The 12,432-nt window shown below is 37.8% G+C and overlaps 1 long non-coding RNA gene across 1 annotated transcript; it reads left to right on the forward strand.

The window, feature by feature from the left end:
- The first annotated feature begins 394 nt into the window (after positions 1-394).
- On the forward strand, positions 395-2,345 carry LOC140856846 (uncharacterized). Its single transcript, XR_012140446.1, has 3 exons — positions 395-552; positions 782-873; positions 1,008-2,345. It is a non-coding gene; the product is annotated as an uncharacterized lncRNA (long non-coding RNA).
- Positions 2,346-12,432: the final 10,087 nt, after the last annotated feature.

The raw sequence follows: 12,432 nt of genomic DNA on the forward strand, positions 1-12,432 counted from the left end.
GAGTAAGAATATTCTCCAAATTCTGAAATTTTATCCAAATGTAATAACAAATACATTTAAACTTGTGCTTAAATCAGCGATGACGCATTTGCATGGAAGTTGCATGGGAAGCTTCCACCGGGAGGTTGAAAATAGCAATCATCAATTGTTTTTGGCTCTTGAGATACATATTTTTAAGGCTTCCACTCTACTGGGAACTATCTGGGCTCGTTTTACCAAATCAAGTGTTTTTTGTTAAAATATAAAGAAGATTTATTTGCAGGTTTTAGACTTTGTACTCCGCCTGACATGAGACGTGAGGTAATCTCGGACAAGTGGTGGGATGGAAGCCAAAACCCCTTCCTAACCGGACCCGCTTGGAGCCTCTATATATCAGTTCAGACGTTTAAGCTAGCTCATTCACCTTCTCTGCTCCTAGTTTTCCCTTCATCTTAGAGAGCTGGCTCCAAGAAATAATTTCTGTTCCCTCCAAGTCTAGCATGGCTAGTCGACAAGGCCATCTCACTGCTGCCCTGTTTCAACCTCATAACGTCTCTCTGTTGCAAACTTTCGGTAAGCTCTTTGATAATCTTTTACTGCCAGATCTTAGTTTTGATCAGTCCAAAAATTCATCCTCTCTTTATTTCTTTTTGGTGAGAGTCCTCTCTTTATTATAGGCGACGGGGAACAATTTCTTAATCCACTAAATTTTGCTGCATATGAAAGAAGGATCCATGTCCTTAATCTACTAGATTTCGCTAGTTGTGAGCATACAATTACCACTGCCTTTTTCTTCTGACAGGGGAGGGAAAGATGGTGAAAAAGAAGGTGACGGCTTCCGAGGGATAGCACCCCTAAACTTTAAGAAGTATTTTCCACCGCTAGTCCGGACAAGTAATCTTCTCTTAATCCATATCTTTTCTCCATTTTTGCACAATCTTCTTCTTAGATGTTTCTGAGTTTTTCTTCTAATTCATATATATAGCTAACCTGCTCTGTCTCAATCTAATGCTTTCTTGTTTTCATAGGAAAAAAACAATTCCCGCTCTCCTCATGTACATCCGCTTATTCTAGGCCAGATGTCAAGTGCATGCAGTTGGAAGTCCTAGACTTCGCCGTGTTGTTTTCATATTTAGTGAAAATTAGACAGAAGATATATAAATGCTACCGGTTCAAAGGAAATTACATGTTGGTGGCTGCTGCCGCCGTTGTTGCCTCCCTCACTGTGATCGTCGACAAGCTTACCATGAAGTAAACGTAAATGGCATTCGCACGTTTGCCATTGCCATCATCACTGCTCTCCTCCTTGGGGCTTCTGCCATGCCTGACTCCAAAGGTAGAATTGCTTTTATCTTCATATTAATGTTGGGCTTCATGGCTTTTATGATATCAGTCCATGCCCCTCAGAAAGACACAAGAGCCATCACAGCCACCATCAGCATTTTCTCAGCTGCTGTGGCCTTCTGCTTGTATGTATCTCTCTATCTCCCTCCTAAGCTCCAATGGGTCTCGTACCTCATGTTTGGCTTGATAATGGTATGGCTTCTCTTTGGAGAACCAAATTGCCAATCTTTTCTGAAATGGATTTATGGGAGAATCAAAGTCACGGTACTTGCACCCCGGCCCGTTGCTCCCCCGGCTACCGGTGCTCAATCTTCTTTTTCGGTGGAAGACTCGGAGGCCAGTCAAACTTCGATCAATGTTCAAGTGGGGGCGGTGGTGGTAGCCAATGTTTAGCGCGGTCTCAACGGGCATGTAACAGACTGCTTATCGTGTGGTTGTGCTTGTTCTATAAGAGATCAAATACGATTTGGTATAGTTGTGAATATAGACTATGTACAGTTCTCTTTGTAATAAGATTGGTTTTTGTTGCTCCCTAGATTGATTTTGATGATTACAAAGCAGTTGAAGGGAACTAATAATTTTCATTTGAAAAAGACTTATTGTTCTTCAGGGGTAAAATCGTAATTTTATCAAAATCCTGATTTGAAAGTATCAAATGATAGAACAAAAGATTTGTGATCCATTGGCGAAAATTTCATTGTTTTTGGACTTGTATTTTGAAAGATATGCATGTTTGAAAATCATGAGTCGACCCATGAGTCAACTCATGGCACATGAGCTGTTTGGCACGCAGATTTTTTGACTTGGCACAATCTGTGAGTCGACCCCCAAGGCATGAGTCGACCCATGAGTCGACCCCTGCAGTTTTTAGGCCAAAAATTACAGAACCCTATTTTCTGGTATTCTTCCACAGAGGTCGACCCATGAGTCGACCCCCAGGCATGAGTCGACCCATGTGACGGGATTTCTCCGCAACAGCTAGTTTTTAACCCGTTTTAAGTGCTTTTAATGCTCATTTAATGTGGTCTAACGGCTCTTTTTCAGCCTAGAATATTTTCCTCTATTTCTTAAAGCTATAAAAGGATCCAAAAGGTGGGAAACAAGAAAGAGATCGGAAGAGTTAAGAAGAGCATTCAAGAGCATTCAAAAGAGAGAATTTGAAAAAGAGTTTTTCAAGCCAACTTTTAAGTCCTAATCAAGAGTTCATTCAAAGCTTTGAAGAAGCCTTAAACCAAGCTCACCAACTCCTCAAGTGCACATTCAAGTCTCCAACCACTTTGAGGAAATCCAAAAAGGGTCTTTTTCTCTTGAGTAAAGTGTATTTAAAGTTATATTCGCTCATTAAAGGAGCTTTTTCTGTACTTATTTGTGCTATAAATTATTTTACTCAGTTTGAGTGATTGTTTTTGTTTTGGAAGGGTTCCAAAACAAGGAAAGATTGATCCGAACCTAGAATCGGAGTGTATTGGGTTGGTTTGTACCTGAAAAATAAGTGGTCTAGCTTGGAATAGCTAGAGTCGGAGTTTCCGACGTTTGTATTCGGGTTGAATACAAGATTAGTGGATTGGAATTCCCAAGTAGGAACTTGGGGAGTGGATGTAGGTGCAAGGTTGGCACCAAACCACTATAAATCCTTTTGTTTGTGGTGTGCATAATTGCTTCCCTTTAACTCTTCATTATTTTCTTGCATTCTTGCTTTTAGCCATTAGTCCTGAATTAATTTAACTCTCCATATTCATTTAGCTATTGCCAAATATTTTTCATAAGTCATAAGTTAAGCTTAAAATTTTTAGAAACCCAATTCACCCCCCCTCTTGGGTTGCATAGCTGGGCAACAAGTGGTATCATAGCCCAGTGCTCTAGCCCTTCTTTGATCTAAACAATCAAAGAGCCAAAGATCTATGGCAACCCACGTCGGTACTTCTCTAGCCGAGGGGCAATCCACCAACCGACCTCCACTTTTCAATGGGTCTAATTACACCTATTGGAAAGCTCGGATGAAAATATTCATACAAGCACTCGACTATGATATGTGGAGTATCATAGTGAACGGTCCTCACACACCCACTAAAATTATAGATGGTGAGGAATCAACCAAACCCGAGAAAGAATGGGATGAGGTTGATAAGAAGATGGCCCAATTAAATGCTAAAGTAATGAATGTTCTTTATTGTGCTCTTGATGCAAACGAATTTAATCGCATTTCTACTTGCTCATCTGCTAAAAAAATATGGGATAGGTTAGAAGTAACCCATGAGGGAACCAATCAAGTAAAAGAGTCTAAAATAAATATGCTTGTGCATAAATATGAATTGTTTAAAATGGAGCATGATGAGTCCATAACTGGAATGTTTACTCGCTTTACTGATATTATTAATGATTTAAAGAGTCTTGGTAAGTCCTATACTAACAGTGAGCTTGTAAGAAAGATTCTCAGGTCCTTACCAAGAACTTGGGAAGCCAAAGTGACTGCCATCCAAGAAGCCAAGGACTTGAACACTCTACCTCTAGAAGAGCTTCTTGGATATTTGATGACTCATGAGCTAAGCATGAAGCAACATCAAGAGGAAGAAGTCAAAAAGAAAAGAACCATTGCCCTCAAATCCACAGCTCCACCAGATGAAGAAACTGATGACACTGAAGATGAAGAACAGGATGAAGAGATGGCACTCATCACCCGAAGATTTAAGAAATTTTTGAGAAAAAGAAAACAGGGGATGAGGAAGAGGCCATTCACAAAAGGAGAACAAAGCAAAGAAAAAGAGAAAGACCAACCCCTTATCTGCTACGAGTGCAAGAAGCCGGAACACTTCAAATCCGAATGCCCACAACTGAAGAAAGGTCCCAACAAGTTCAAGAAGAAGGCCATGATGGCCACATGGAGTGCGAGTGATGACTCAAGCTCAGATGAGGAAACCTCAACCGAACAAGCCAACCTGTGCCTTATGGCACACGTAAATGAGGTAATTTCCGAAACCCCTAGTGACTTTACATTTGAAGAATTACATGAAGCATTCTATGATTTAGTTGATGAATTAAAGAAACTAGGGATGAAAAACAAAGAGCTAAAATTGAAAAATCAATCTTTATTGAAACAGACTGAAAACATTTCAATTGAAAAATCCACCCTGCTTCAAGAAAATCAAAGCTTAAAGAATGAAATTGCCAAGCTGAAACCAATAGTAGAAAAGTTCACCTTGAGTTCAAATAAACTCAATATGATTCTTGATAATCAAATAGCCGTGTATGATAAGGCTGGACTTGGCTATAACCCCTTGAAGAAATAAAAATATCTGAAAAATATTTATATAAACTCTTTAAGTAACAAGTCTACCAATATTACTTGTTTCAAATATGGTATAGTAGGACATAAATCATACACTTACTTCTCTAACAAATCTGCAAAATCAACTATAAAGAAAATATGGGTTCCAAAAGGAACCATTATGACTAACCAAAAAGGACCCAAGAAAGTTTGGGTACCTAAAACAAAAACTTGACTTTTGCTTGCAGGTGTGTCTAGCATCCCAAGGAAGAAACAGGAAATGGTATCTTGACAGTGGATGCTCGAGACACATGACTGGTGATGAATCACAATTCATCACGCTTGATGCTAAGGATGGAGGGATGGTCACCTTTGGAGATAATGGCAAAGGAAAGATCATCGGTATAGGTAACATTGGTATCACTCCCTCCAAATACATTGAAAATATTTTGTTAGTGGATGGTTTAAAGCACAATTTACTAAGCATTAGTCAATTTTATGATAAAGGATATAAAGTTGTTTTTGAATCGTCTGTTTGCATTGTAACTAGTCCTATTAACGATGGCATTAAATTTATTGGACATAGACATGGCAATGTTTATATGGTAGATTTAAATGATTTAGCTAAAATAAACATGCAATGCCTAGTATCCTTGAATGCTAAAGTTAATGAGACTAGTTGGCTTTGGCATCGTAGACTTGCACACATTAGCATGCATTCTCTTTCAAAATTAATTAAGAAAGAATTAGTTCTTGGCTTGCCTAAACTGAATTTTGAAAAAGATATAATTTGTGATGCATGCCAACTAGGTAAACAAACAAGAGTTTCATTTAAATCCAAAAATATTATTTCAACTTCTAGACCTTTAGAGCTTCTGCATATGGACTTATTTGGACCAACTAGAACCACTAGTCTAGGAGGAAAACGATATGGTTTTGTAATTATAGATGATTACTCTCGTTTTACTTGGGTTTTCTTTTTAGCACACAAAGATGAAACTTTTTATATTTTCACTAAATTTTACCGAAAAGTCACTAATAAAAAAGGATTTTCAATTCAAAATATTCGAAGCGATCATGGAACTGAATTTGAAAATCAAGACTTTGAAAACTTTTGTGATGAAAATGAAATTGGCCATAACTTCTCTGCTCCTAGGACACCCCAACAAAATGGGGTAGTAGAAAGGAAAAACAGAATCTTAGAAGAAATGGCCCGTACCATGCTTTGTGAAAGCAACCTTCCAAGATATTTTTGGGCGGAAGTAATTAACACAGCATGTTACATTTTAAATCGTGCTTTGATTAGACAAATTTTAAAGAAAACCCTCTATGAACTTTGGAAAGAAAGAAAACCTAATATTGCATATTTTCATATTTTTGGTTGCCGATATTTTGTGTTAAATAATGGTAAAGAAAGATTTGATAAATTTGATGCAAAATCAGATGAAGCAATCTTTCTTGGTTACTCCTCCACTAGTAAAGCTTTTAGAGTTTTTAACAAAAGAACTTTAGTAGTAGAGGAGTCCATACATGTTGTTTTTGATGAATCTAACGATCTTCCTTCAAGGAAGAATGAGGGTGTTGATGATGTAGATCCTCTAATAGAAGGAATGAAGGAGATCACTCTGAAAGATTCAACAACTCAAGAGGACGAGGAACAAGAAGATAAACAAGATGAGAGAGGTGAAGAAATTCAAGAACAACCTCAAGGTACAAATGACCTATCCAAGGAATGGAGGTATGTTTACAATCACCCTAAGGAGTTAATTATTGGTGATCCTATACATGGGGTAAAAACTCATTATTCACTTAGAGATGTATTTAATCATTGTGCTTTTGTATCTCATCTTGAACCAAAAATTATTGAAGAAGCTGAAATGATCATAATTGGATTAATGTAATGCAAGAGGAACTTAATCAATTTGAAAGAAATAATGTATGGACTTTAGTATCAAGACCTAAAAATTATTCAATAATTGGCACAAAATGGATCTTTAGGAACAAATTAGATGAACATGGTAATGTAATAAGAAATAAAGCAAAATTGGTTGCTAAAGGTTATAATCAAGAAGAAGGAATTGATTTTGATGAGACCTTTGCACCTGTTGCTAGATTAGAAGCCATTAGACTTCTACTTGCATATGCTTGCTTTATGAAATTTAAATTATTTCAAATGGATGTCAAAAGTGTATTTTTAAATGGATATATTGCTGAAGAAGTCTATGTAGAACAACTCTCGAGATTTGAAAATCATGCTTTTTCTAATCATGTTTTTAAATTAAATAAAGCTTTATATGGATTAAAACAAGCACCTAGGGCTTGGTATGATAGGCTAAGCAAATTTTTACTAAATAATGGTTTTTCAAGAGGTAATGTAGACACAACCCTCTTCATTAAAAGAAATCAAAATGATATGTTAGTTATACAAATTTATGTTGATGACATTATTTTTGAGTCTACTAATGAGTCTCTTTGTCAAGACTTTGCTAAGCTCATGCAGGGGGAGTTTGAGATGAGCATGATGGGAGAACTTACCTTCTTCCTCGGACTCCAAATCAAACAAACAAAAGAAGGAATCTCCATCACCCAAAGCAAGCACACCAAGAAATTACTCAAAAGATTTGGAATGGAGAACTCCAAAGCAATTGGCACACCCATGAGCCCTCATGTAAGCTTGACAAGGATGAAGAAGGTAAATGTGTAGACTTAAAATACTATAGAGGTATGATTGGCTCTCTATTATATTTAACTGCAAGTAGGCCTGATATCATGTTTAGTGTCTGTTTGTGTGCTAGATTTCAATCTAATCCTAAAGAATCTCATTTGAATGTTGTTAAAAGAATCCTTAGATACTTGAATGGTACTCAAACTCTAGGGCTATGGTACTCTAAGGACTCACTAATTGATTTATTAGGATATTCAGATGCTGATTTTGCTGGATGTAGATTAGATAAAAAAAGCACTAGTGGAACTTGCCAATTTCTTGGAGTTAACCTAATCTCCTGGTTTAGCAAGAAACAAAATTCGGTAGCACTGTCTACGGCTGAGGCCGAATACATTGCAGCCGGAAGTTGTTGTGCTCAAATCTTGTAGATTAAGCAATAACTCGAAGACTTTGAAATCAAACTTAATGAAACACCCATAAGATGCGACAACACAAGTGCCATAAATCTAACTAAAAATCCAATTCAACATTCAAGGTCTAAGCATATTGAAATAAGACATCATTTTATAAGAGAACATGTTCAAAACAAAGATATAACTCTTGAATATGTTTGCACTGAAAATCAATTAGCTGATATCTTTACAAAGGCCCTTAGCGAGGATAGATTCTGTGAAATTAGGAGAAATCTAAGAATTCTTGATCCTTATGCCTAAGTGTTTCTCCATTTCCAAGGAATCGATTTGAGATCAATTTTCATCATCTCTCTTGGTCCTAAAAGCTCAAGATTATCATTCTCACAACCTGTCATTGAGCAAAATTCCTTCTCCCAAAATTTTAAATTTTTTTGAAATTTATTCATATTTTTTTTGAATTTTTGTGATTCATGAGTCGACCCCCTAGGGTCGACCCATTGGCAAACTTGTAATTTTCGGCCAACATCCTACGGGCTCATTCCATTTTATCTTAAAATTTGTTCATGAGCCGACCCTCTATTCTCTTCGTCTTCCTCCCTCCAAGACCCGTCATCCTCATCTTCTTTCTCTCCAAAACCAAGGATTTAACCCAAGAACATTCTCCCTTCTTCTCTCCACCTCAAATCACTGCCTGGAAAAGGAGCTTTTCGCGTCCTTCTCCCTTGATTGAAGCGGTTGGAGCGTGCCCTAGCTTCCACCATTCTTCTCAAAACCGTCTCTTCTCTCTGCCAAAATCCCTTTCCATCCTCTAGTAACCCTCCTTCTCCTCACCCATTTGATCCTCCGAGTCTCCCTGCCTGCTCTTGTGGTAAGAATGGCCCCAAAGATGAAGCTCCCTCAAAGAAGAAAATCAGTCCGTGAGCTGGAAGAAAGTGTCCGCAGGAAAAGGCAAGCTGCTCAGTCCTCCACTGCTCCCATTCCGACTTCAGTGTCTGCTCAAGGTCCCTCTCAGTCTCCCCTTAGTCCTAGCAAAATCCCTCTATCTGATAGGAAGGTAGAAACCGACAAGAATGGGGATTTTAGATTCTTTGAAAAAGAAGATTTCTCCTTTGGAACAAAGATAAAAAACCAGGGTTGGAGTTTTTACTGCTCTCTCAAGGAAGTTACATTTGTAGACTTGGTTAGAGAATTTTATCAAAATCTACACTATGGCAATAGAACAGTAACTTCTACTGTTAAGGGAGTTGATATATGTTTAGATCCTATTACTTTGGGAGAGATACTACATTTGCCCTGTGAGGGATATTCTTACATGGAACTCACAGTGAAGGAAGAGGGGATCAATGTAATTCTAGGAGGAACCTACTCGAGAAGTTTGAATAAATTGAAAGTCAAAATTTTGTCAATTGAAATGAGAATCTTACATCAATTAGTGATAAAGCTTTTCTTCCCAAGGAGTGGTAGGCATGACCTCCTTTATGGTCGAGATATTTGTATAATGTTTCATGTGATCACTCAAACCCCCTTAAACCTCCCTGCTTTAATGATTGAGGCCATGAGAGAGACACTGAACAGATCCAAGGCACATCTGTCTTTTGGTATGGCTCTCACACTAGTTTTCAGGAGGTTTGGAGTCAGTTTTGAGGGGGAGGCATCTGCTAAGCTTTCCCACGCAGACACCATCAACTAACACACTCTGCACCGTATGGGATTCACTAAGACTGATGGTGGTTGGATCGAGGGTTCTGAGGACAGAGTAGAGGAGACAGAGCTGAAGAAGAAGGTCCCTCATCTCCTCTCCATGACTTCAGGGCAGCATCTCCAGATATCCAGTTTATTTCAGATCCAGAGGTTGGCCCTTCAGATTCTGCCAGGAGGTACACACCAGTTCAGCAGCCAGACAGCAGAGCACCTCCTTCAGAGTTCAGATTAGCTGATGATCAGATCGAGCAGATTTCTCAGCGTGTGGCTTCCTTGCTTTCTCGTCAGTGGAGCACTTCTACATTTGCACCGGGATCCACATCATTAGGTTCATCTGATCAGATCTTGATCCCCATATCTCCACTGTATTTCAGTTGATCGCAGATCAGTCTATTCGGATCAGCAGCTCGAGGATTGCATTTTGAGACTGACTGGGAGAGTTCTTGACTTGCAGGGACAAGTCTTAGCTTTGGCCCATCCTCAGCCACAGGAGAGCACTATTGAGGTCACATACCTTACTGCAGAGGCTGGCAAGCTCAGAGGTGCATTGGAGGGTGGTTATGAGTTATTGAGGAGAGAGATCAGAGGCTCGAGTGAGTATGCATCTACTCAGTTCACTGCTCTGCTTCAGTCTGTTTCGAGAGCACTGAACGTTCTTGATTCCATTAGACTCACTCTTTCAGTCCAGTCTTTGGCCTCTCAACGTTCTCAGCCTCCTAGTTCATCTCGCTCACTGCTCGTGCCAGCACCTCTACTCATGCGAGGCAGACGGGGTAGAGGACGTGCTCTTGGTCGAGATCCATCATCTCCTCACCCTATCTCTGATGACTCCGATCCATCTAGTCATGAGCTTACTAGATCCTAAGTGTTAGTCATGTCTGTTGTTCTTTCTAGGATCTATCTTTTGGGCCATGTAATGATATTAACTGGTTGATTTTTATTTTATGAAATATGTAGTGAAAAAAAACTATGGTTTTAATCATCTTTTAATTATATATCTACTCTTTGTAATGGTGTCAATCATCTCTTGATTATATATCTTCTCTTTGTTGATAATTCATATCTATGGTAATCTATGGCATATTTTGGTTAATGATTGCTGTATTCAGGGGGAGCAAACATTAATGATTAGCACTAGAAGTTTGAAGAAACACTAAAGAGAAAACGTATTCAGAAAAAGAGGGGGAGTTAACAATGTTTGATGATGTCAAAAAGGGGAGAAATTAAAGAAAAAAAAACATATCAAAAGCAAAATTATAAATTATTAAAAGACTTGAAAATAAAAAATGAATTGGGGAGAAATTAAAGAACAATATCAAAAGCAAAATTATTAAATGACTTAAAAATACAATGAGTAAATTGCTAAGTACAATGCAAATGAGCAACCTTTAAAATTACTCTTAACATGCTCTGATATGCTTTAAAATTTAACTTGCTCTGATACATCTTAAATTTGACATGCTCTGATATGCTTTAAAATTTAACTTGCTCTGATACATCTTAAATTTGACATGCTCTGATATACTTTAAATTAATTCTTAGACATGCATTGGTACACTTAATTATTAAACTTGCTCTGATACTAAAACTAAATAATCAAATGAGAATGAGCAAATTTTAAGATACAACTTGCTCTGATAACAAAAATAAATTTTTACTCTAACACCAAAATCACATAATCAAATGAGCAAATTTTCAAATCATTAAGCAATGGGCAAACTATTTATGCAAATGAGCACTTGTATCACATGCCAAAAGAATCAATCTTCTTTTCAAGCTAATGCACTTATAATTTGAAATTCATGATTCACATAGATGCTTTTGTTCAAGTATTTTTGTCATCATCAAAAAGGAGAGATTGTTGCTCCTTAGATTGATTTTGATGATTACAAAGCAGTTGAAGGGGTACTAATAATTTTTATTTGAAAAAGACTTTTTGCTCTTCAGGGGCAAAATTATAATTTTTACAAAACCCTGATTTGATGTATCAAATGATAGAACAAAAGATTTGTGATCCATGGTGAAAATTTCATTATTTTTGGACTTGTATTTTGAAAGATATGCATGTTTGAAATCATGAGTCGACCATGAGTCAACTCATGGCACATGAGCTGTTTGGCACGCAGATTTTTTGGCCTGGCACAACCTGTGAGTCGACCCCCAAGGCATGACTCGACCCATGAGTCGACCCCTGTAGTTTTTAGGCCAAAAATCACAGAATATATTTTCTGATTTCTTCCACAGAGGTCGACCCATGAGTCGACCATGAGTCGACCCCTGTGATGGGATTTCTCCACAACGGTAGTTTTTAACCCATTTTAAGTGCTTTTAATGCTCATTTAATGTGGTCTAACGGCTCTTTTTCAGCCTAGAATATTTTTCTCTATTTCTTAAAGCTATAAAAGGATCCAAAAGGGGGAAACAAAAAGTTTTTGGAAGAGTTAAGAAGAGCATTCAAGAGTTCAAAAGAGAGATTTTGAAAAAGGGTTTTTTCAAGCCAACTTTTCAGCCCTAAGCAAGAGTTCATTCAAAGCTTGAAGAAGCCTTAAACCAAGCTCACCAACTCCTCAAGTGCACATTCAAGTCTCCAACCACTTTGAGAAATTCGAAGAGGGTCTTCTTCTCTTGAGTAAAGTAATTTAAAGTTATATTCGCTCATTAAAGGAGCTTTCTCTGTACTTATTTGTATATATTGTTATACTCAGTTTGAGTGTTGGTTTTTGTTTTGGAGGGGTTCCAATAAGAGAAGGTTGATCCAACCTAGAATCGGAGTGTATTGGGTTGGCTTGTACCCGAAACAAGTGGTCTAGCTTGGAATAGCTAGAGTCAGAGTTTCGACGTTTGTATTCGGGTTGAATACAAGATTAGTGGATTGGAATTCCAAGTAGGAGCTTGGAGAGTGGATATAGGTGCAAGGTTGGCACCGAACCACTATAAATCTTTTTGTTTGTGGTGTGCATATTTGCTTCCCTTTAACTCTTCATTATTTTTTGCATTCTTGCTTTTAGCCATTAGTCCTGAATTAATTTACTCTCCATATTCATTTAGCTATTGCCAAATATTTT

The sequence above is a fragment of the Elaeis guineensis genome, chromosome 4 (assembly GCF_000442705.2).
Source record: "Elaeis guineensis isolate ETL-2024a chromosome 4, EG11, whole genome shotgun sequence".
NCBI classification, from domain to species: domain Eukaryota; kingdom Viridiplantae; phylum Streptophyta; class Magnoliopsida; order Arecales; family Arecaceae; genus Elaeis; species Elaeis guineensis.